The sequence below is a fragment of the Apteryx mantelli genome, unplaced genomic scaffold (genome assembly GCF_036417845.1).
Source record: "Apteryx mantelli isolate bAptMan1 unplaced genomic scaffold, bAptMan1.hap1 HAP1_SCAFFOLD_49, whole genome shotgun sequence".
NCBI classification, from domain to species: domain Eukaryota; kingdom Metazoa; phylum Chordata; class Aves; order Apterygiformes; family Apterygidae; genus Apteryx; species Apteryx mantelli.
The window spans coordinates 811,896-825,432 of NW_027118784.1; positions in this window are offsets into that span (position 1 = coordinate 811,896).

The window sequence follows — 13,537 nt, forward strand, 5'->3', positions numbered from 1 at the left end:
AGGCTCGCGTCTGGCATTGTAACACAAGAAATCGGCTTGGGGCAATGGTAACTCCCTTGCCAGGCTTGCTTGCCTGGATCGGCAGCGGTAATGGGCCTTCTTCCCAACGGAGAGCTGCCAGAGGCTGGTCACAGCCTGCCCTTCTGAGCGCAGATCCAAAAGCTGCCTTGGCAGATGGCCGTTGGCAGACGTCCATCGCAGAGCAAGCGGCCATGGGAGCGTCGTCTGTCTTTTCCTGCTTCTGCCCGCTGCAAACAGCAATCAAGCAAACAGCAGGCAAGAAAATCAGGAGGAGAGAGCGCTCCTGCCCTTCCCCTTTGTGCAGTGCAGTGCTGTGCGATGCAGCAGGAAGAGCCGAGAGCGAACAGCTGAAGGTGCCACACACACTTTACCCCAGACTTTGGAGAAGCTCCAAGGCAGCTAAGCGCTTACGAAGGAAACAACCACCCGAGCTGTAAAACTGTGAGCATCCCTCAAGGGGCACAACCTTTGCTGATCTGGTTTTACATTTGACTCACTGTGTCCCCTCAGAGAGGGCTGCTGCCCAGGCGCTCCTGCTCCTCTGCATCTTCTACCCTTTCACTTGAAAAGCCCTCCCTCCTGCTCTCTCTCCTTGCTGCTAGCACTGGTGTCGAATGGTAGTGCTCCGAGTAGGGCTGCTGCTTGCTAGGTGCTTGCCCAGCACTCCCTGGCAGGGCAGCGCTACCCAATGCAGTGCACTTGCCCCGGACGATGGGAGCATCAGTGCAGCCCTCTGTGGCTTCAAGAGGTTCAGAAGCCTCTTAGCCTGGGCTTTGCACCTGCATCTTAGGAAGGAGAGTGTGCTGGGAACTGACAAGTATGGACTTGGTGGTGTGGCTGTGTGTTTCCTTCCCCTTCGGAACGAGCAGAAGAAGAGGACGGTGAGCATAATCACGGTGAAGAGCCTGCCTGTTTGGAGGTGCTGGGAGCTGCACTTGACTTTGAGGAAGAGGGTGAGGCTGAATACCAGCATGAGGGGCGTGCAGAAGAGGAAGTCCAGGACTCCAATGGTGATGAGGAGTATGTGGCAGTTGCTAGAGAGGCGAACAGTGCTAGAAACTTACCCCTGCATGTTCAGCAGCAGCGAGAGGCTCCAGAGCAGGCCGGAAATGATGCCGGACAAGTGCTTTGGGCGATGGCTTCGGCACCAGATGGGACAGAGGACAGACGGGCACCTCTCGATGCTGATGGCTGTCAGGAGATACAAGCCAGTCCCGTACGTGAAAAGATCCAGGAAGAGGAATATCCCAAACTGCACTCCCACATTGAACTGCATCAGGCACTGAACTGTTTCGATGGCGATGCAGAGCAGGCAGTCAAAGTCAGCGGCAGCCAGGTTCAGGATGTAGACAGTGAAGCGGTTCCTCCGGATGCAGAAGCTGAGGTACCACAGGACCGTGCCATTTCCCACCATGCCAGAGGCAGAGCTGATGAGGCAGAAGCTCTCCATGAACTTGAGGAGAGCATATGACGGCTCTGCCTTTTGCACAGTCCCACTGTAATTAGTCCCTTCAGCCAGGCTTGAACTGCTTTGAAAGGAGAGCATTATGAACTGATCAGTCACTATGAAATAACCAAAATGGAGAAAGTTTCTTCTTCTCTCTGTTTCTGCAAGAGACAGAGGGGAATTTAGTGAGTGATACACTGCTTTTATACTTACAGCCTTGTGGCCTGGGACAGCTGTCGCTCACGGAGTATGCATGGCTGATGTCTGGGAAGGTAACAGCAAGGTGCTACATATTGAGGAGAAGGCAAAATCATGCAGAAATTTGGAGAGGTTGAAGCAGGAAGACAGGGTGAGGCAGTTCAACAGAGTTAAAAAAAAAGAAGCAGAAGAAAACATTGCTACTTATAGAGAGGGAGGAGCAGGAGATGAGGAGGGGGTAACTCTATGCAGTGATCGTGTGTGTGTGGATGTCTGTGAGAGAGGACATGAAGATGGAACAGCAGAGACAGAGAACATCCCAAAGCATTAATGATGGCAAGGAAATGCTGAACCTATCCCAGAAATGCTTACCTTCCTGCCCCAGTGCATTGGAATTGACTGCTCAGAGAAGCTGGGACCTGGCATCAGCTCTAGTGTCTTTCTCTTGGTTTCTGATTCATCCCATGGATCTTCTGGGAAACATTTTCTGTGAAAAAGACAAGGAAGTTCTTTCAGCCTGCAGATTCAGTTTCTGTCTCCTGTGCGTAATGAAGCAGGTGTTGTCAGGAAGGAGTATTTTCACTGTACTGAGGAGGCTGGGACGAAGTCAGCAGCAGATGAGAATGGGGCTCTCTCATGTTGTGAGGCAGTTTCCTATTTCTGCTCTACTTCTCTGGTTGCTTTTACAGTAGGTGGGGAGAAAATTACCTGCCAGGGATTCCATTCCCAGGGATGCTGTGGGATTTTGCATGCATCTGTGAAAAGCTCTTGGTGCGTTCGTACTCTGGCCAAATGCTGTTATAAAGGAGATGTACAAATGAGCAGTCAGTAGAGATTGCGGGAAGTTTTCAGAGTAACTGTATTCTGTTTTTTTTCTTTCTTGGAATATGAGAATCAGCTGGAATGGGATTATTCCAGAGGAGGATGTCCCTTCTTCCAATGTTTCCTTCAAAAATCACTTCCTGTGCAATGTCTCGCCCCAAATCCTGCCAAGACCCCCAAAAGAGAAAGGGCTTGTCTGCTGCACGTGGGGTGTGAAAGGGAGATCAGACATTGAGGCCTTCACAGCCTGGGTGCTAGGCATCAATAATCCTCTTTGGGCATTATCAGCCTTTGCCTGCCTCCCCGAATGCTTCTGGGCCTCCCTTTGACAACATGTGTAAAAAGGTGACTATTTCTTTCTCCTGCAGATAGGAGGAGTCTCCCCAAACTGCACAGGGCTCTAACAGCATTTGATGACCCGTCGTTCACCTCCGGCCCCAGAGAATTAAAGTATTTTAGCAGCTTGACCTGAAAGGGACTTTAGAAAAATAGTAAACACAGCGATTTATTCGCAGTAATACAACAGAAACCCTGCAGACCAGAAGTATGCTTGCTGTGTGCCACTTACTTACAAAACGAAGAGGAAGAAAAGAGTTTTAACAGTGTGATTGTGCAAGCTTCAAAATGGGCAGGTGTTGACTCCAGAGGGACAAATCTCACTCAGACTTTGGGTATCACGTGGTGAAGCAGCAAAGGTCTCTCTCTCTGCCTCTACAGTCAGGAATTGTCTTTGATTAGACAAATTAGACCTATTTTGTGATATTGTGACTTTTGTTTGCTACTTTTGTTTGATGTTTGAGGTAGGCTGAGGTGAGGGAGAGAAGAGGGTTGACTGCAGTAGGAGCTCTTGGAGTTGAGAAGGGGGTAGCTGTGGGAAAGGAAGGGTGGGGATAACTACTGAGGGCAGAGGCTTGGGAAAGGGAAGCAAATCAAGTCTTTTTAGAGTTTTTCTCTGACCCTTCTTCATGTGGTGAAAATTGGACTGCTCTGAAACACGCATATGCACCTACAGATTCCTTCCTCCAGGCCTCAACCACATTGCAGAAATACCAACAGTACTGTGAGTGCCTTATGTTGCAATCAATGAGAAAATAAAGACTATTTCAAACGCTGGTGTCTAGGAGCTCTTGTGATGAGTGGAGTCAGGTTTGCTGCCCTCAGGGTGGCAGGTGTCCCTTGCAGGCACCTCATGCCACTGGTACATGGACTATGTTGAGGAACACACTCAGCACTAACATCCTTGGCTGCCTGTCTCCTTTCAACCGTCCCCAGGAAAGCAGAAATGTGGTTTTTTTTCAGGGCACTGGTGGCCCCCAAGGAACGCATTCTTCTTAGCCATGACCACTGACCTTCTAGAGTGCTCTGTGTCCTGGCATCTTCCCAGAGAGATACTGAGCAATTCAGAGGACAAACATAGCTCACTTGCTGAGGGCATGCTCCATGGTAGGCTGGGCTGGCTATCTTAATGTTAGTTCAGGGCAGAAAATTCTGCACATGATCCCTATTCCTTGCAGTCATCCTATCACCGACTTCTTTTGGACCACAAGAAATATATTGCAAACATGTGGCAGATGCCACCTCTGAGAATCCTTATCTCTTACTGTCAGTGATTGAGAGGGTCTACGATGGTGGTTTACATCCTCTGGAGGTGCCTCTCTCTCCATTGGGCATTCAGGGAATGTCAGGTGATTAGCTTTCTATCTAAGGCATTTCAAACAGATTTCATAATGTTAAATAGCATCAGCCTGGGCCATTGATATGTACTGTCATGTACTGTCATACTGGTTGTAGTGGACGCCCTGTGGAGATATGCCAAATCATCAAAAACTTTGCATTCCATATAATGCAAGTGAAGTAACCATCCTATGACTTCCATAGACCATGCAAAAGCATGCTGAAAAAGTCCCTCACAGTTCTCGTATATCTATTATAAGGCTTTGGTAAGATTGGTCTCTTGTCTCCAAAGCATATTCAAAACCTGAGTCTACTTCCTTAATGAAACTAATTAATGAAAGCCTGCATCAAATAGCAGCAGCATAGCTCTAGTTTCACAGACCTTGCAGAAGATGCTCTACTGCTGCTCAGGGTCACACAGATTGAGAAATTGTCAGTCCTCTTCCCTAATGCCTGCTGCTGATTTCACAACCTCCCTCAACACAACTTCTCATTCCCCAAGGGTCCACTGTCACTGCAGAACCTCCCTTAGCACACTCATCACTACCGAGTGTCCTCTTCTGACCTCAAAACCTCTCCCAACACAAGTTGTCACCATACATTGTCCCCTACTACTTCACAGAACCTGTTCTACAGTAGGGTCTCCTTGAACTCTGTAGCCAGCCTTATGACACCTCAGCAGCCACAATTCTGCAGCCTCTCCTAGTGTTACCCTTCAATACACGATGCCCGCTTCTGATGTCACAAGGTCTTTCAACACAGCTTAGCACCCACAGTATTACCTGCCACTTCATACGATCTTTCAGCACAGTCCCTCACCGCACCTCAGGCACTTCTGATTTCACAAACTCCATGAAGACAGCTCCTGGCCATGTAGCATCCATTTCAAGTTTCACAACTTCCCTCTACACCGTGCCTTGTCCCCATCCTGCCCATCATCAAATTCACAACACACATTCACCATGGCTCTATCAACAAACTCCTTGCCAGTATTCACTATGCAGCTGCAAAACCTCATTCATCTCACCATGCACAGTCCCTCCTTGTCCAAATCACAGCTCCCCTGAGCATGACCTGCTGCCATAGTGGTGTCCAGAGCCAGGTGCCAAGGTAAGTGGAATGAAAATGAAGAAAAGACCTTTCTCCTTTGCTGGCACTAAGCACAGCCCTACGGGGAATTATTTTGCAGCAGGAGGTAGCAGCAATTCTTCATTTGGACTTGTGCATTAAGTCACCTCTGGTAGTCCATTTGGCTAGGGAAACAAAAGGACATGAATACAATGCTAGCCAAGTTGCTGCCATGTGTGCCACTGGGTACAGAAAGTGGCAGGCTGATTCATACTAGGTTAGCAGGCCAGATGCTATTGGCCTGATCTCTGGCTTCTGTCATCTGTTGTTTCTCTTCCTTTCCCAAAGATTGTAAGACTTTGTTTACCTTCTTACCCAATACTCGTTTCCTGTAGTGACTACTGATAACCCTCATTAAGCTGCCCAAGACTCCAGGTGACAGTAAAAGGATATTTAAGTTAGGGGACTATTTTCACCAAGACATTTCTTTACCAGTATTTATTCTCATTAATTGTAGGATTTCTGTTTTCACTCTGTAGATCGCTGGCATTCTGTGCAGAGGAGATGGAGACATTAACTATGTTGCTATCAGGCCATTCCACATTTCCAGAAATTTCAGCAAAACAAAGTAAAGGACGGCAGCTGAGACAATGTCTTTCCTGACATCCGTGAGGCATAAGCTACAAATACACAGTAGAGTTCAGAGCCATGATGAATTTGACTTGGGCCTTGGTTGAGATGATATGCTGATATAAATCAGCATGTCTATTTGCTTCGTTTGTTTCATTTCATAGGTTCACCTTTGACTGCAGCTGTTCAGGTTAAGAAAGATGGAGCCCATCATGACAGTGAGATTTGTCCGCCCTAAGTTATTTTGTTTAAAAGCTAGATGTCTATTTCACACCTAAGTGCATCCTAAAATCAGTTCTGAGGTAGATCAGATGCATCTGCCTACAGAGACATTCATTTTTTTCCGCAGAAGAGCCTAGGGTGACTAAGTCAGGGTTAAATTTGCTGACTTACATCGGCATTAAATAGGTGACGTCCTCCCTCAGTTTCCCAATTCGTAAATGAAGGATTTTTTTTGACTGACTTTGTAATTCACTGACCTCTGTTAAATCATGCAAATTCTTGCAAAGAGGCTGGATTTCCAGTGATGAAATTTCTGGTGAGATAGGACTTGGAGGGTCATCAAGAGGTCACCCAGGACATCTTCTGTCCCTATAAAAGCTTAATCGTAACCACTCCTGAGAGAAATGAGCCCAACCTGTCCTTAAAAGACTCCTGTGATAGGAACTCTTTACTGTCCCTGGAGGATGGTGACTCTTCCTACAGCTTGAGGTTTCTTTCTTTTTTTTTCTTTAATGAAGATTTCTCTTTTACCTGTTTTTTGGAATACACAGAAGTTAAAAAAGGAGAGAAAATATCTAGATTACAAATGGACTGTTTTAGCATTCACAATGCTAGGAAGCCAGAGCAGTGGACCTAATGGCCCTTTACACATGGGAAATCCATAAAACTATCAGCTTGGAGTAAGGAAGAACTCCGAGAAGCGTTAACTGGATAGTTCCATGCATATGCTTGTCCAGTTGAATACTCAGCTACTCCTTTGACTGTTATTTCTTATGGAGAAACCCTGAAATGCCTTTGTGATATCATTATAAAAGCATTGACTGACAACTGTTTCTTTACAATATATTTACTTAAACTTTTCAGTCAAGACAGAACTCATTCTCCTCCTTTGCCCCTTTCTTTCACGCCTTCCCTTCACCAAGCCTCCACCCCTCCCTCCCCAGCCTCAAGAGCCCTTCAGGTGGAAGGTTTCCTGGGAGAGGGTTAAAGGTTGGTACTTAAATGGTTTTCTTCTCAGCCCTTTTTGCAGCTGCTGGGGTATGAAAGCATCATTCAGGACACCCAGGTCACATCATCCACACAGCCTATTAAACCACTTCTCACATAGGCAGGAAACATCAAGATACGCTTGTGACACACGAAAGCAAGTAATAAATTAGATGGGATTGGATTATACACTAACAGCCACCTCCTAAGCAAGTTTTGGAAGCTTTCCAGAAGCCATTCTATGTTCTTTAACATACCAGGGAAGAGAGAAGTTGAGGAGATAAAGTTGTACAGCCCTTACACAAAAAATTAGATCTCTAAACACAGGCGAGGTAAGTTTTGCAGCTTCTCTGGCTTCTCGCTTTGCTTTGCTTTGCTTTGTTTTGCTTTGCTTTCCTCTTCCTTTTCCTTTTCCTTTCTTCTTGCACAAATGTGAAAATACAGAAAGAAACTGCCACTGAAGTTATCAACTGTCTCTAGTTATCTTTGGCTAGAATCATATACAGAGCTAGTTCTACAGCCGCAGATTAGATTGCTTCGATATTATTCTTTTGTTTCCCATAACCACCTGAGATTTTAGGGAAGAATGCATGCAGTAAGGAGATGGTGCAATTTCTCACCCTTTTTGAGATGTTAAGAGTACACATGAGATTCATTTTATTTTGCAGCTGATTGCATTATGTCATATACCTCAGGTCTACCCCTGCAAAGGCACTAAGAGATAAGCCATAACTGGTGGGAATCCTCTACTGCATTAGTCATTCTAGTAATCCTCTTGGAGTCAACAGTAAGAAACGGGTACCGGCAGCACATGATTCATCACATCTACAAGTAGACTGGTCAGGTGTAATATGCCTAGCTTAGGTACAGATGCCTACATGACTTAAGTCGATGAGATGAGATCAGACAGATGGGTAGTTTGTTAAATGCAGTTTGGTGGTGATGGAAAGGACCTTATCAAGCAAGATACATAGCCAAGCTGTCTGAATTGTGAATCGGTCCTTTTGTAGATGCACACCTTGTTTTTAGCTCAGGAATTTGCCACCTGCTGGTATTCAGGCATATAGTTTCCCCTGATCATTTCTCTCTTGGTCACTCCTTTCCAGCTGCCTAAATATGGCCCTGGGATTGCTGCGGTATGCTTCCAGTCATGCTCTGGCTTGGATGGAGCCCAGCTATTTCTTTTGGACTGGGTACTGCACAGCCATAAAGGTGTGCCCATTTCATCCTTGTCATTTATTTTGTTGAGAAGTCTACGTCATTGCTCAGTAGAAGGAAGAGGGGTAGAAAGGATCACGACTTGGTAAGACGAGGGAGAAACTGACCTCACGTTGTTCTTACTGATCCTTCTCCTTGTAGAAATATCTGAAAGGGAACCATCCGTGTAAATTTTACCCTTCTGCTTGAAAAACTTTCATCTAGTGTAAGTACAACTGTAAGCATAGGAAAAGTCCCTAACTTTCCCCACTTCCTCTCTCGGCTTCACTTTGTGGGTTTGAAAGTAATCTTGGGTTTTCTCAGTTTCAGTGTTTCCTGTGGATGCTTGATCACTTTGTGCCTGCACGAGAGTTTCTGATTATGCTGCAGATTGAAGTAGTTGGTAGATAACTTGGCTTAACTGAATCATTCCACAGATTTGCTCACAGATCACCAACACAAATGAGAAGACCTGGTTGTGGTGTAATTCTGCAGGACTTAAAATGGTGCATTTTAACACCAGCTGACTGGGAATGTTTTGATACTAGAAGGAAGCCCATACAGTGGATATTGTTATTAAAAGAGTGCCTGCTTTTGGCTGACCTTAAACTCTCTGTGAAGAGTTTAATCTGGTGGTTCCCAGACTTCTTTGACCAAGGGAATTCTGGTGGTCTGGGTGCATAATGGCAAGCTAGAGATGTTACACTCTTTCTAAAGATGTAGGCTACTCATTTATCAGTGACATGTAATGCTCAATGGGTTGTAGCTGGAGTACAGGGTGAACCAAAGAAGTCCCATGTTTATGCTGGAATGTGACCTTGTTTCGAATGAGAAACTGTATGGATGTAGAAATGCCTAGGGACAAGGAGCTCAGCCATAACCTAAAACAGGTGGATGGCATTACAAAAAGCTCTGAGCTACTTTCAGGGACCAAAAGGGATTATTCTCTAAAGTTCATTCTAACCTGGTGGTGCTAATTTACTTAAGCTCCTCATAGTGAATGGGGGAAAAAAGGGTTCTGCAGTGGACCCTAATTTAGTCTTTCTGAATCAGCCTATAGAGAGACTTATACTGGCTGTTGAAGGAGTTTAGTTAGATTAGCTTCATTAAGCTAAGTTAACCCTTGAAAGCATCACGCAGAGCGTATCAAAAATCACACTAGGTAAAATCAGTACAATGCTGGGACAGAAGATCTCACAAGACTCTTTCATTCTTCCTTCCTCTGATAGAAGCAATGCTGAGATTTAGAACAATGTGAAATACTACATTAAGTCATATGTGCAATTTTTTTCCCCTCCATGATAGATAACCTTCCCAGAACTCATTTTTCAGCCCGTGACATTTCATATTTACGTTTCAAAATGTATATACACAAGAGAGTTCTTTTCTCTGCATGTGGGTACGTTTCCCTTCTAAACAAGAATTCAAAGATCATGTGTACTTATAAAAGAAATCATCATTCTGAGCAATATTTCCAGGTATTCTTAAAGACACCCATTTTACAAAGATTGCTGTCAGGGACTTTGTCTACCCTGAGGGCAAACATGCTGCATTATCTGCCTTGTAGTGCCCAAGGTGAACACTCTGGCCTTGTCCTTAGTGCATGGAAGGCTACCAGCCATGGAGACAATCCTTCAAAATCCTGGAGGACCAGGATTAAGGAACATATCACAGAGTGCACCTATCTCCATGCCACCAAAGCCATGGCAGAAGTTTTGTACTGTGGAGAATTAAATAGCTGTTAAAAAAAAATACATGACAGAAACTAAACACTTCATAAGCTTAATACTAATGCTATATCTTTCTTGGTTTGTATCCACTTCTGATGTAGAACTCATTATTAATAATGAAAAAAATGCTGATGAATCATGTGTCTGTCTTTGTTTTCCCAGGTGTGTAAGCTGTATATTGCATATTGGCACCCGACTGATCAACATGGAGAATGTAAGCAGTGTGAAGGAATTCATTCTCCTGGGCCTTTCAAAGAACCAAGGGGTGCAGAAAATATGTTTTGTGGTGTTTTTGTTCTTCTATATTGTTATTGTGGCAGGAAATCTGCTCATCGTTGTCACTGTAATTAGCAGTCAACATCTGAACTCCCCCATGTATTTCTTTCTCTGCCACCTGTCCATTGCAGATCTTTGCTTCTCTTCTGTCACAGCTCCCAAAACGATTGCTGACTTCCTTGTTGAAAAGAAAACCATTTCCTTTGGGGGTTGCATGGCACAGCTATTCATGGGACATTTCTTTGGCTGCATTGAGATCTTCATCCTCACAGTGATGGCCTATGATCGCTACTTTGCCATATGCAGACCCCTCCACTACACCACCCTCATGACCAGGCGTGTGTGTGGCTGGATGGCGATGGGTTCATGGGTGGGGGTCTTTGTGCACTCCCTGGTGCAGACCCTCATAACCGTTAGCCTCCCTTTTTGCGGTCCCAACAAAATTGACCACTACTGTTGTGATGTCCATCCCCTACTACAACTGGCCTGTACCAACACCTATGTTGCGGGCATCATTGTCGTTGCCAATAGTGGAATGATTTGTTTGGTCTCTTTCTTCATCCTGGTCACGTCCTACATTGTCAGTTTGTTATCCTTGAAAAGGCGAACGTCCGAAGGGCGGTACAAAGCCCTCTCCACCTGTGGGTCCCACATTACTGTGGTGACTCTCTTCTTTGGGCCATCCACATTCATCTACATACGCCCATCCAGCAATCTCTCAGAGGACAAGAGGGTAGCTGTGTTTTACAGTATCATCACACCCATGCTGAACCCACTCATCTACACGCTGAAAAATGAGGAGATGAAAAGTGCCATGAGAAAACTGTGGAATAGAAAAGTCTGGAGTGAAAAGGGTGAGGTGGAGAACTGTGGTAACATTTTCTCAGGAGCTGAGAAAATCAAGTCTCTCTCACTATAATTCCATTTTGGAAAATTTACTGAAAGCTCCCTTTTGAAGAAAAGCTTGGTTTTAGCTGTTGCAGTAATTAGGAAGACACTGAAAGTTCATGTTTTGATTGGAATGGCATTGCAAACTCTGCGACTAGCAGGGATTCCCTTTATGTTCTCTTTTTGAATAGCACAGGCCCAGGACTGGGGCTTCCAAGCACTGCTGAGACACCAGCAAATAAATAAATGAATGCTATCAAAAATACTAAAATGTGTTCCAGGCAGAGCATCCCGTTAGTCCGAGCTCTCCCAGGTGTAAACTTTCCGTCAGACAAACTCCATCTACTCTGTAATCTACTCAGCTAGGAAACGATGGACCAAGGTGTCTGCAAGACCTGGAAGGTCACCTGCTGCTGGAAGCAATTGTGCCAAAGGCTTCCTTCCCCTTTACTTTGGAGTGAATGCCTTCTTAGGAGCGCTGCATTGTCATATGCTGAATCCATGGGTTAGCAATTAAACTGCTGATATTAGATGCTGGCTGAGTCATTTGCTGATGCAGATGATATGAGGAGAAGCTTCTCCCCTTTCCATTCCAGTGCAACTCTCTGCCTTTCTGCAGTAGTTCACCTATCGCTAATGCCCTCCTTCCTAACCGTCCCCTCTGCCCTTCATCTCTGCCTCAGATTTTGCATTTTACTGTTTAGACTAATAGAGAATCAAAGATCCAAGTGGAAGATAAATTGCTCACCGTAGGAAATTGTTGCCACCAAAGAAAGCATTGGGGGGCACAATTTTATGTGTCAATGAAAAAAAAGAGTTATTTGGGAATAATTCCTATACGCAAGATAACTCCTAGCCCAACAGGGCACATTTACAGGCCCAGGCAAAGGAAGAAACGTATTCCAAGGGAATAGCTGGAGCAGCTACTACTGCAGGAGGGAAGAGAAGAAATGTGAAGATGGAAGATTAAATCATCTCAGAGCCAGCCAAAGCTGCCACAGGGAGGTTAATTGTAGCAGCTAAGGTTCTCCACAAGGACGAAGGAGCCACGAGGAGCCACGGGACCCTGACTCCTACCTTGCCAGGAGGAAAAGAGCAAACCAGCTGCGTGAGGGAGAAAGACATCTGTGTAATGCACTCCGAAAGTAACTAAAGCACTTTCTTTTTTCTTCCTTCACTTCACGTTCCCTATAAACACTTGCTTGCACTTGTGTTGCACCTTAACGTGGCTTAAGTGTGATTCAAGATAAGAAGGTGTTCCCTGCACAGGAGAGCGGCAGATCTACAGACCAAACCCTGGGACAATGTCGGAAATGCTCTGCTTCCCCGAATGTCCTCTGCTCTATGCAGGGGGTGGCAGAGTGGGTTCCCATTTCACAGGCATGCACCAGTACACTGCAGAAGTCTCAGTGTCTTCTCCTCACCATGGTGGGTTATGTGGATGGCAGCCAGCAGGACGGAACTGGGATAAATCCTGATTCTCAAGGCTTAGAGGGATAGTGTCCCTCAGGCCTGGGCCAGCATGTCCCTCACCCAGCATTCACACTCTGTGGACACAGCTAAAGGTGGGACCATCCCCACCTATTTGTAGCAGTCTAAATTCTTCATGCAATGAAGGACAGTTGTCTAGCTCAGCACCATTGTCAACAGAGAGGGACAGGCGCCTTCAGAGGTTGGTCTGTCTCACCGTAGGTGGGGCAGGTAGAAAGACAGATGGGGCCCACTGACCCCCTTCATACTGAAACTGCTGAGGGGTTAGGGCACACGGCCAGTTCAAGCTAAGGCTTATAATTTAAAAACTGTTTGTTTGGGTTTTTTTTTAATGTTTTGGGGAAGAACGCCATGATTTTTCTGATTTCTCTTCCGGGTGCTGGATGCTAGCAGGCAACAGCGGGACCATAGCTTATGGAAGGCGTCAACAACAACAACAACATTCGATTCCTCTACACATTGGCGCATGAGCTTCAGCCTCTGCAGCAACAGAAAGATGACAACTAGCAGGACCAAAAGGCTACATTTTCCTGAGACTTGTAAAATCCTTCTTTAGGGTGCCATAGATGATCACAGGGACACAATCTTTGCTATAGTTATGCACAGCTTTAAGGAGAGGAAGTCAGGGGAAATAACAGCCCTAACAGACTTGCGAAGGGAATCCGCAAGACATCTTTCCATCCCACTTTGACTGTAAACCTTATGCAGAGGCAGGAACCTCTCACCTGTCTGAGATTAATTCTGTCACTTTCAGCTCAATAAAGATTTCAACTCCTTCTGCCAACTGAGGGACAGTATTTGTAAACTCAGCCAGAAGGAATGAAACATCTATTAGCGCTAGAACACCTATCCTTAGAGCTAGCTTAGTTGAATCGATAGAAGGATT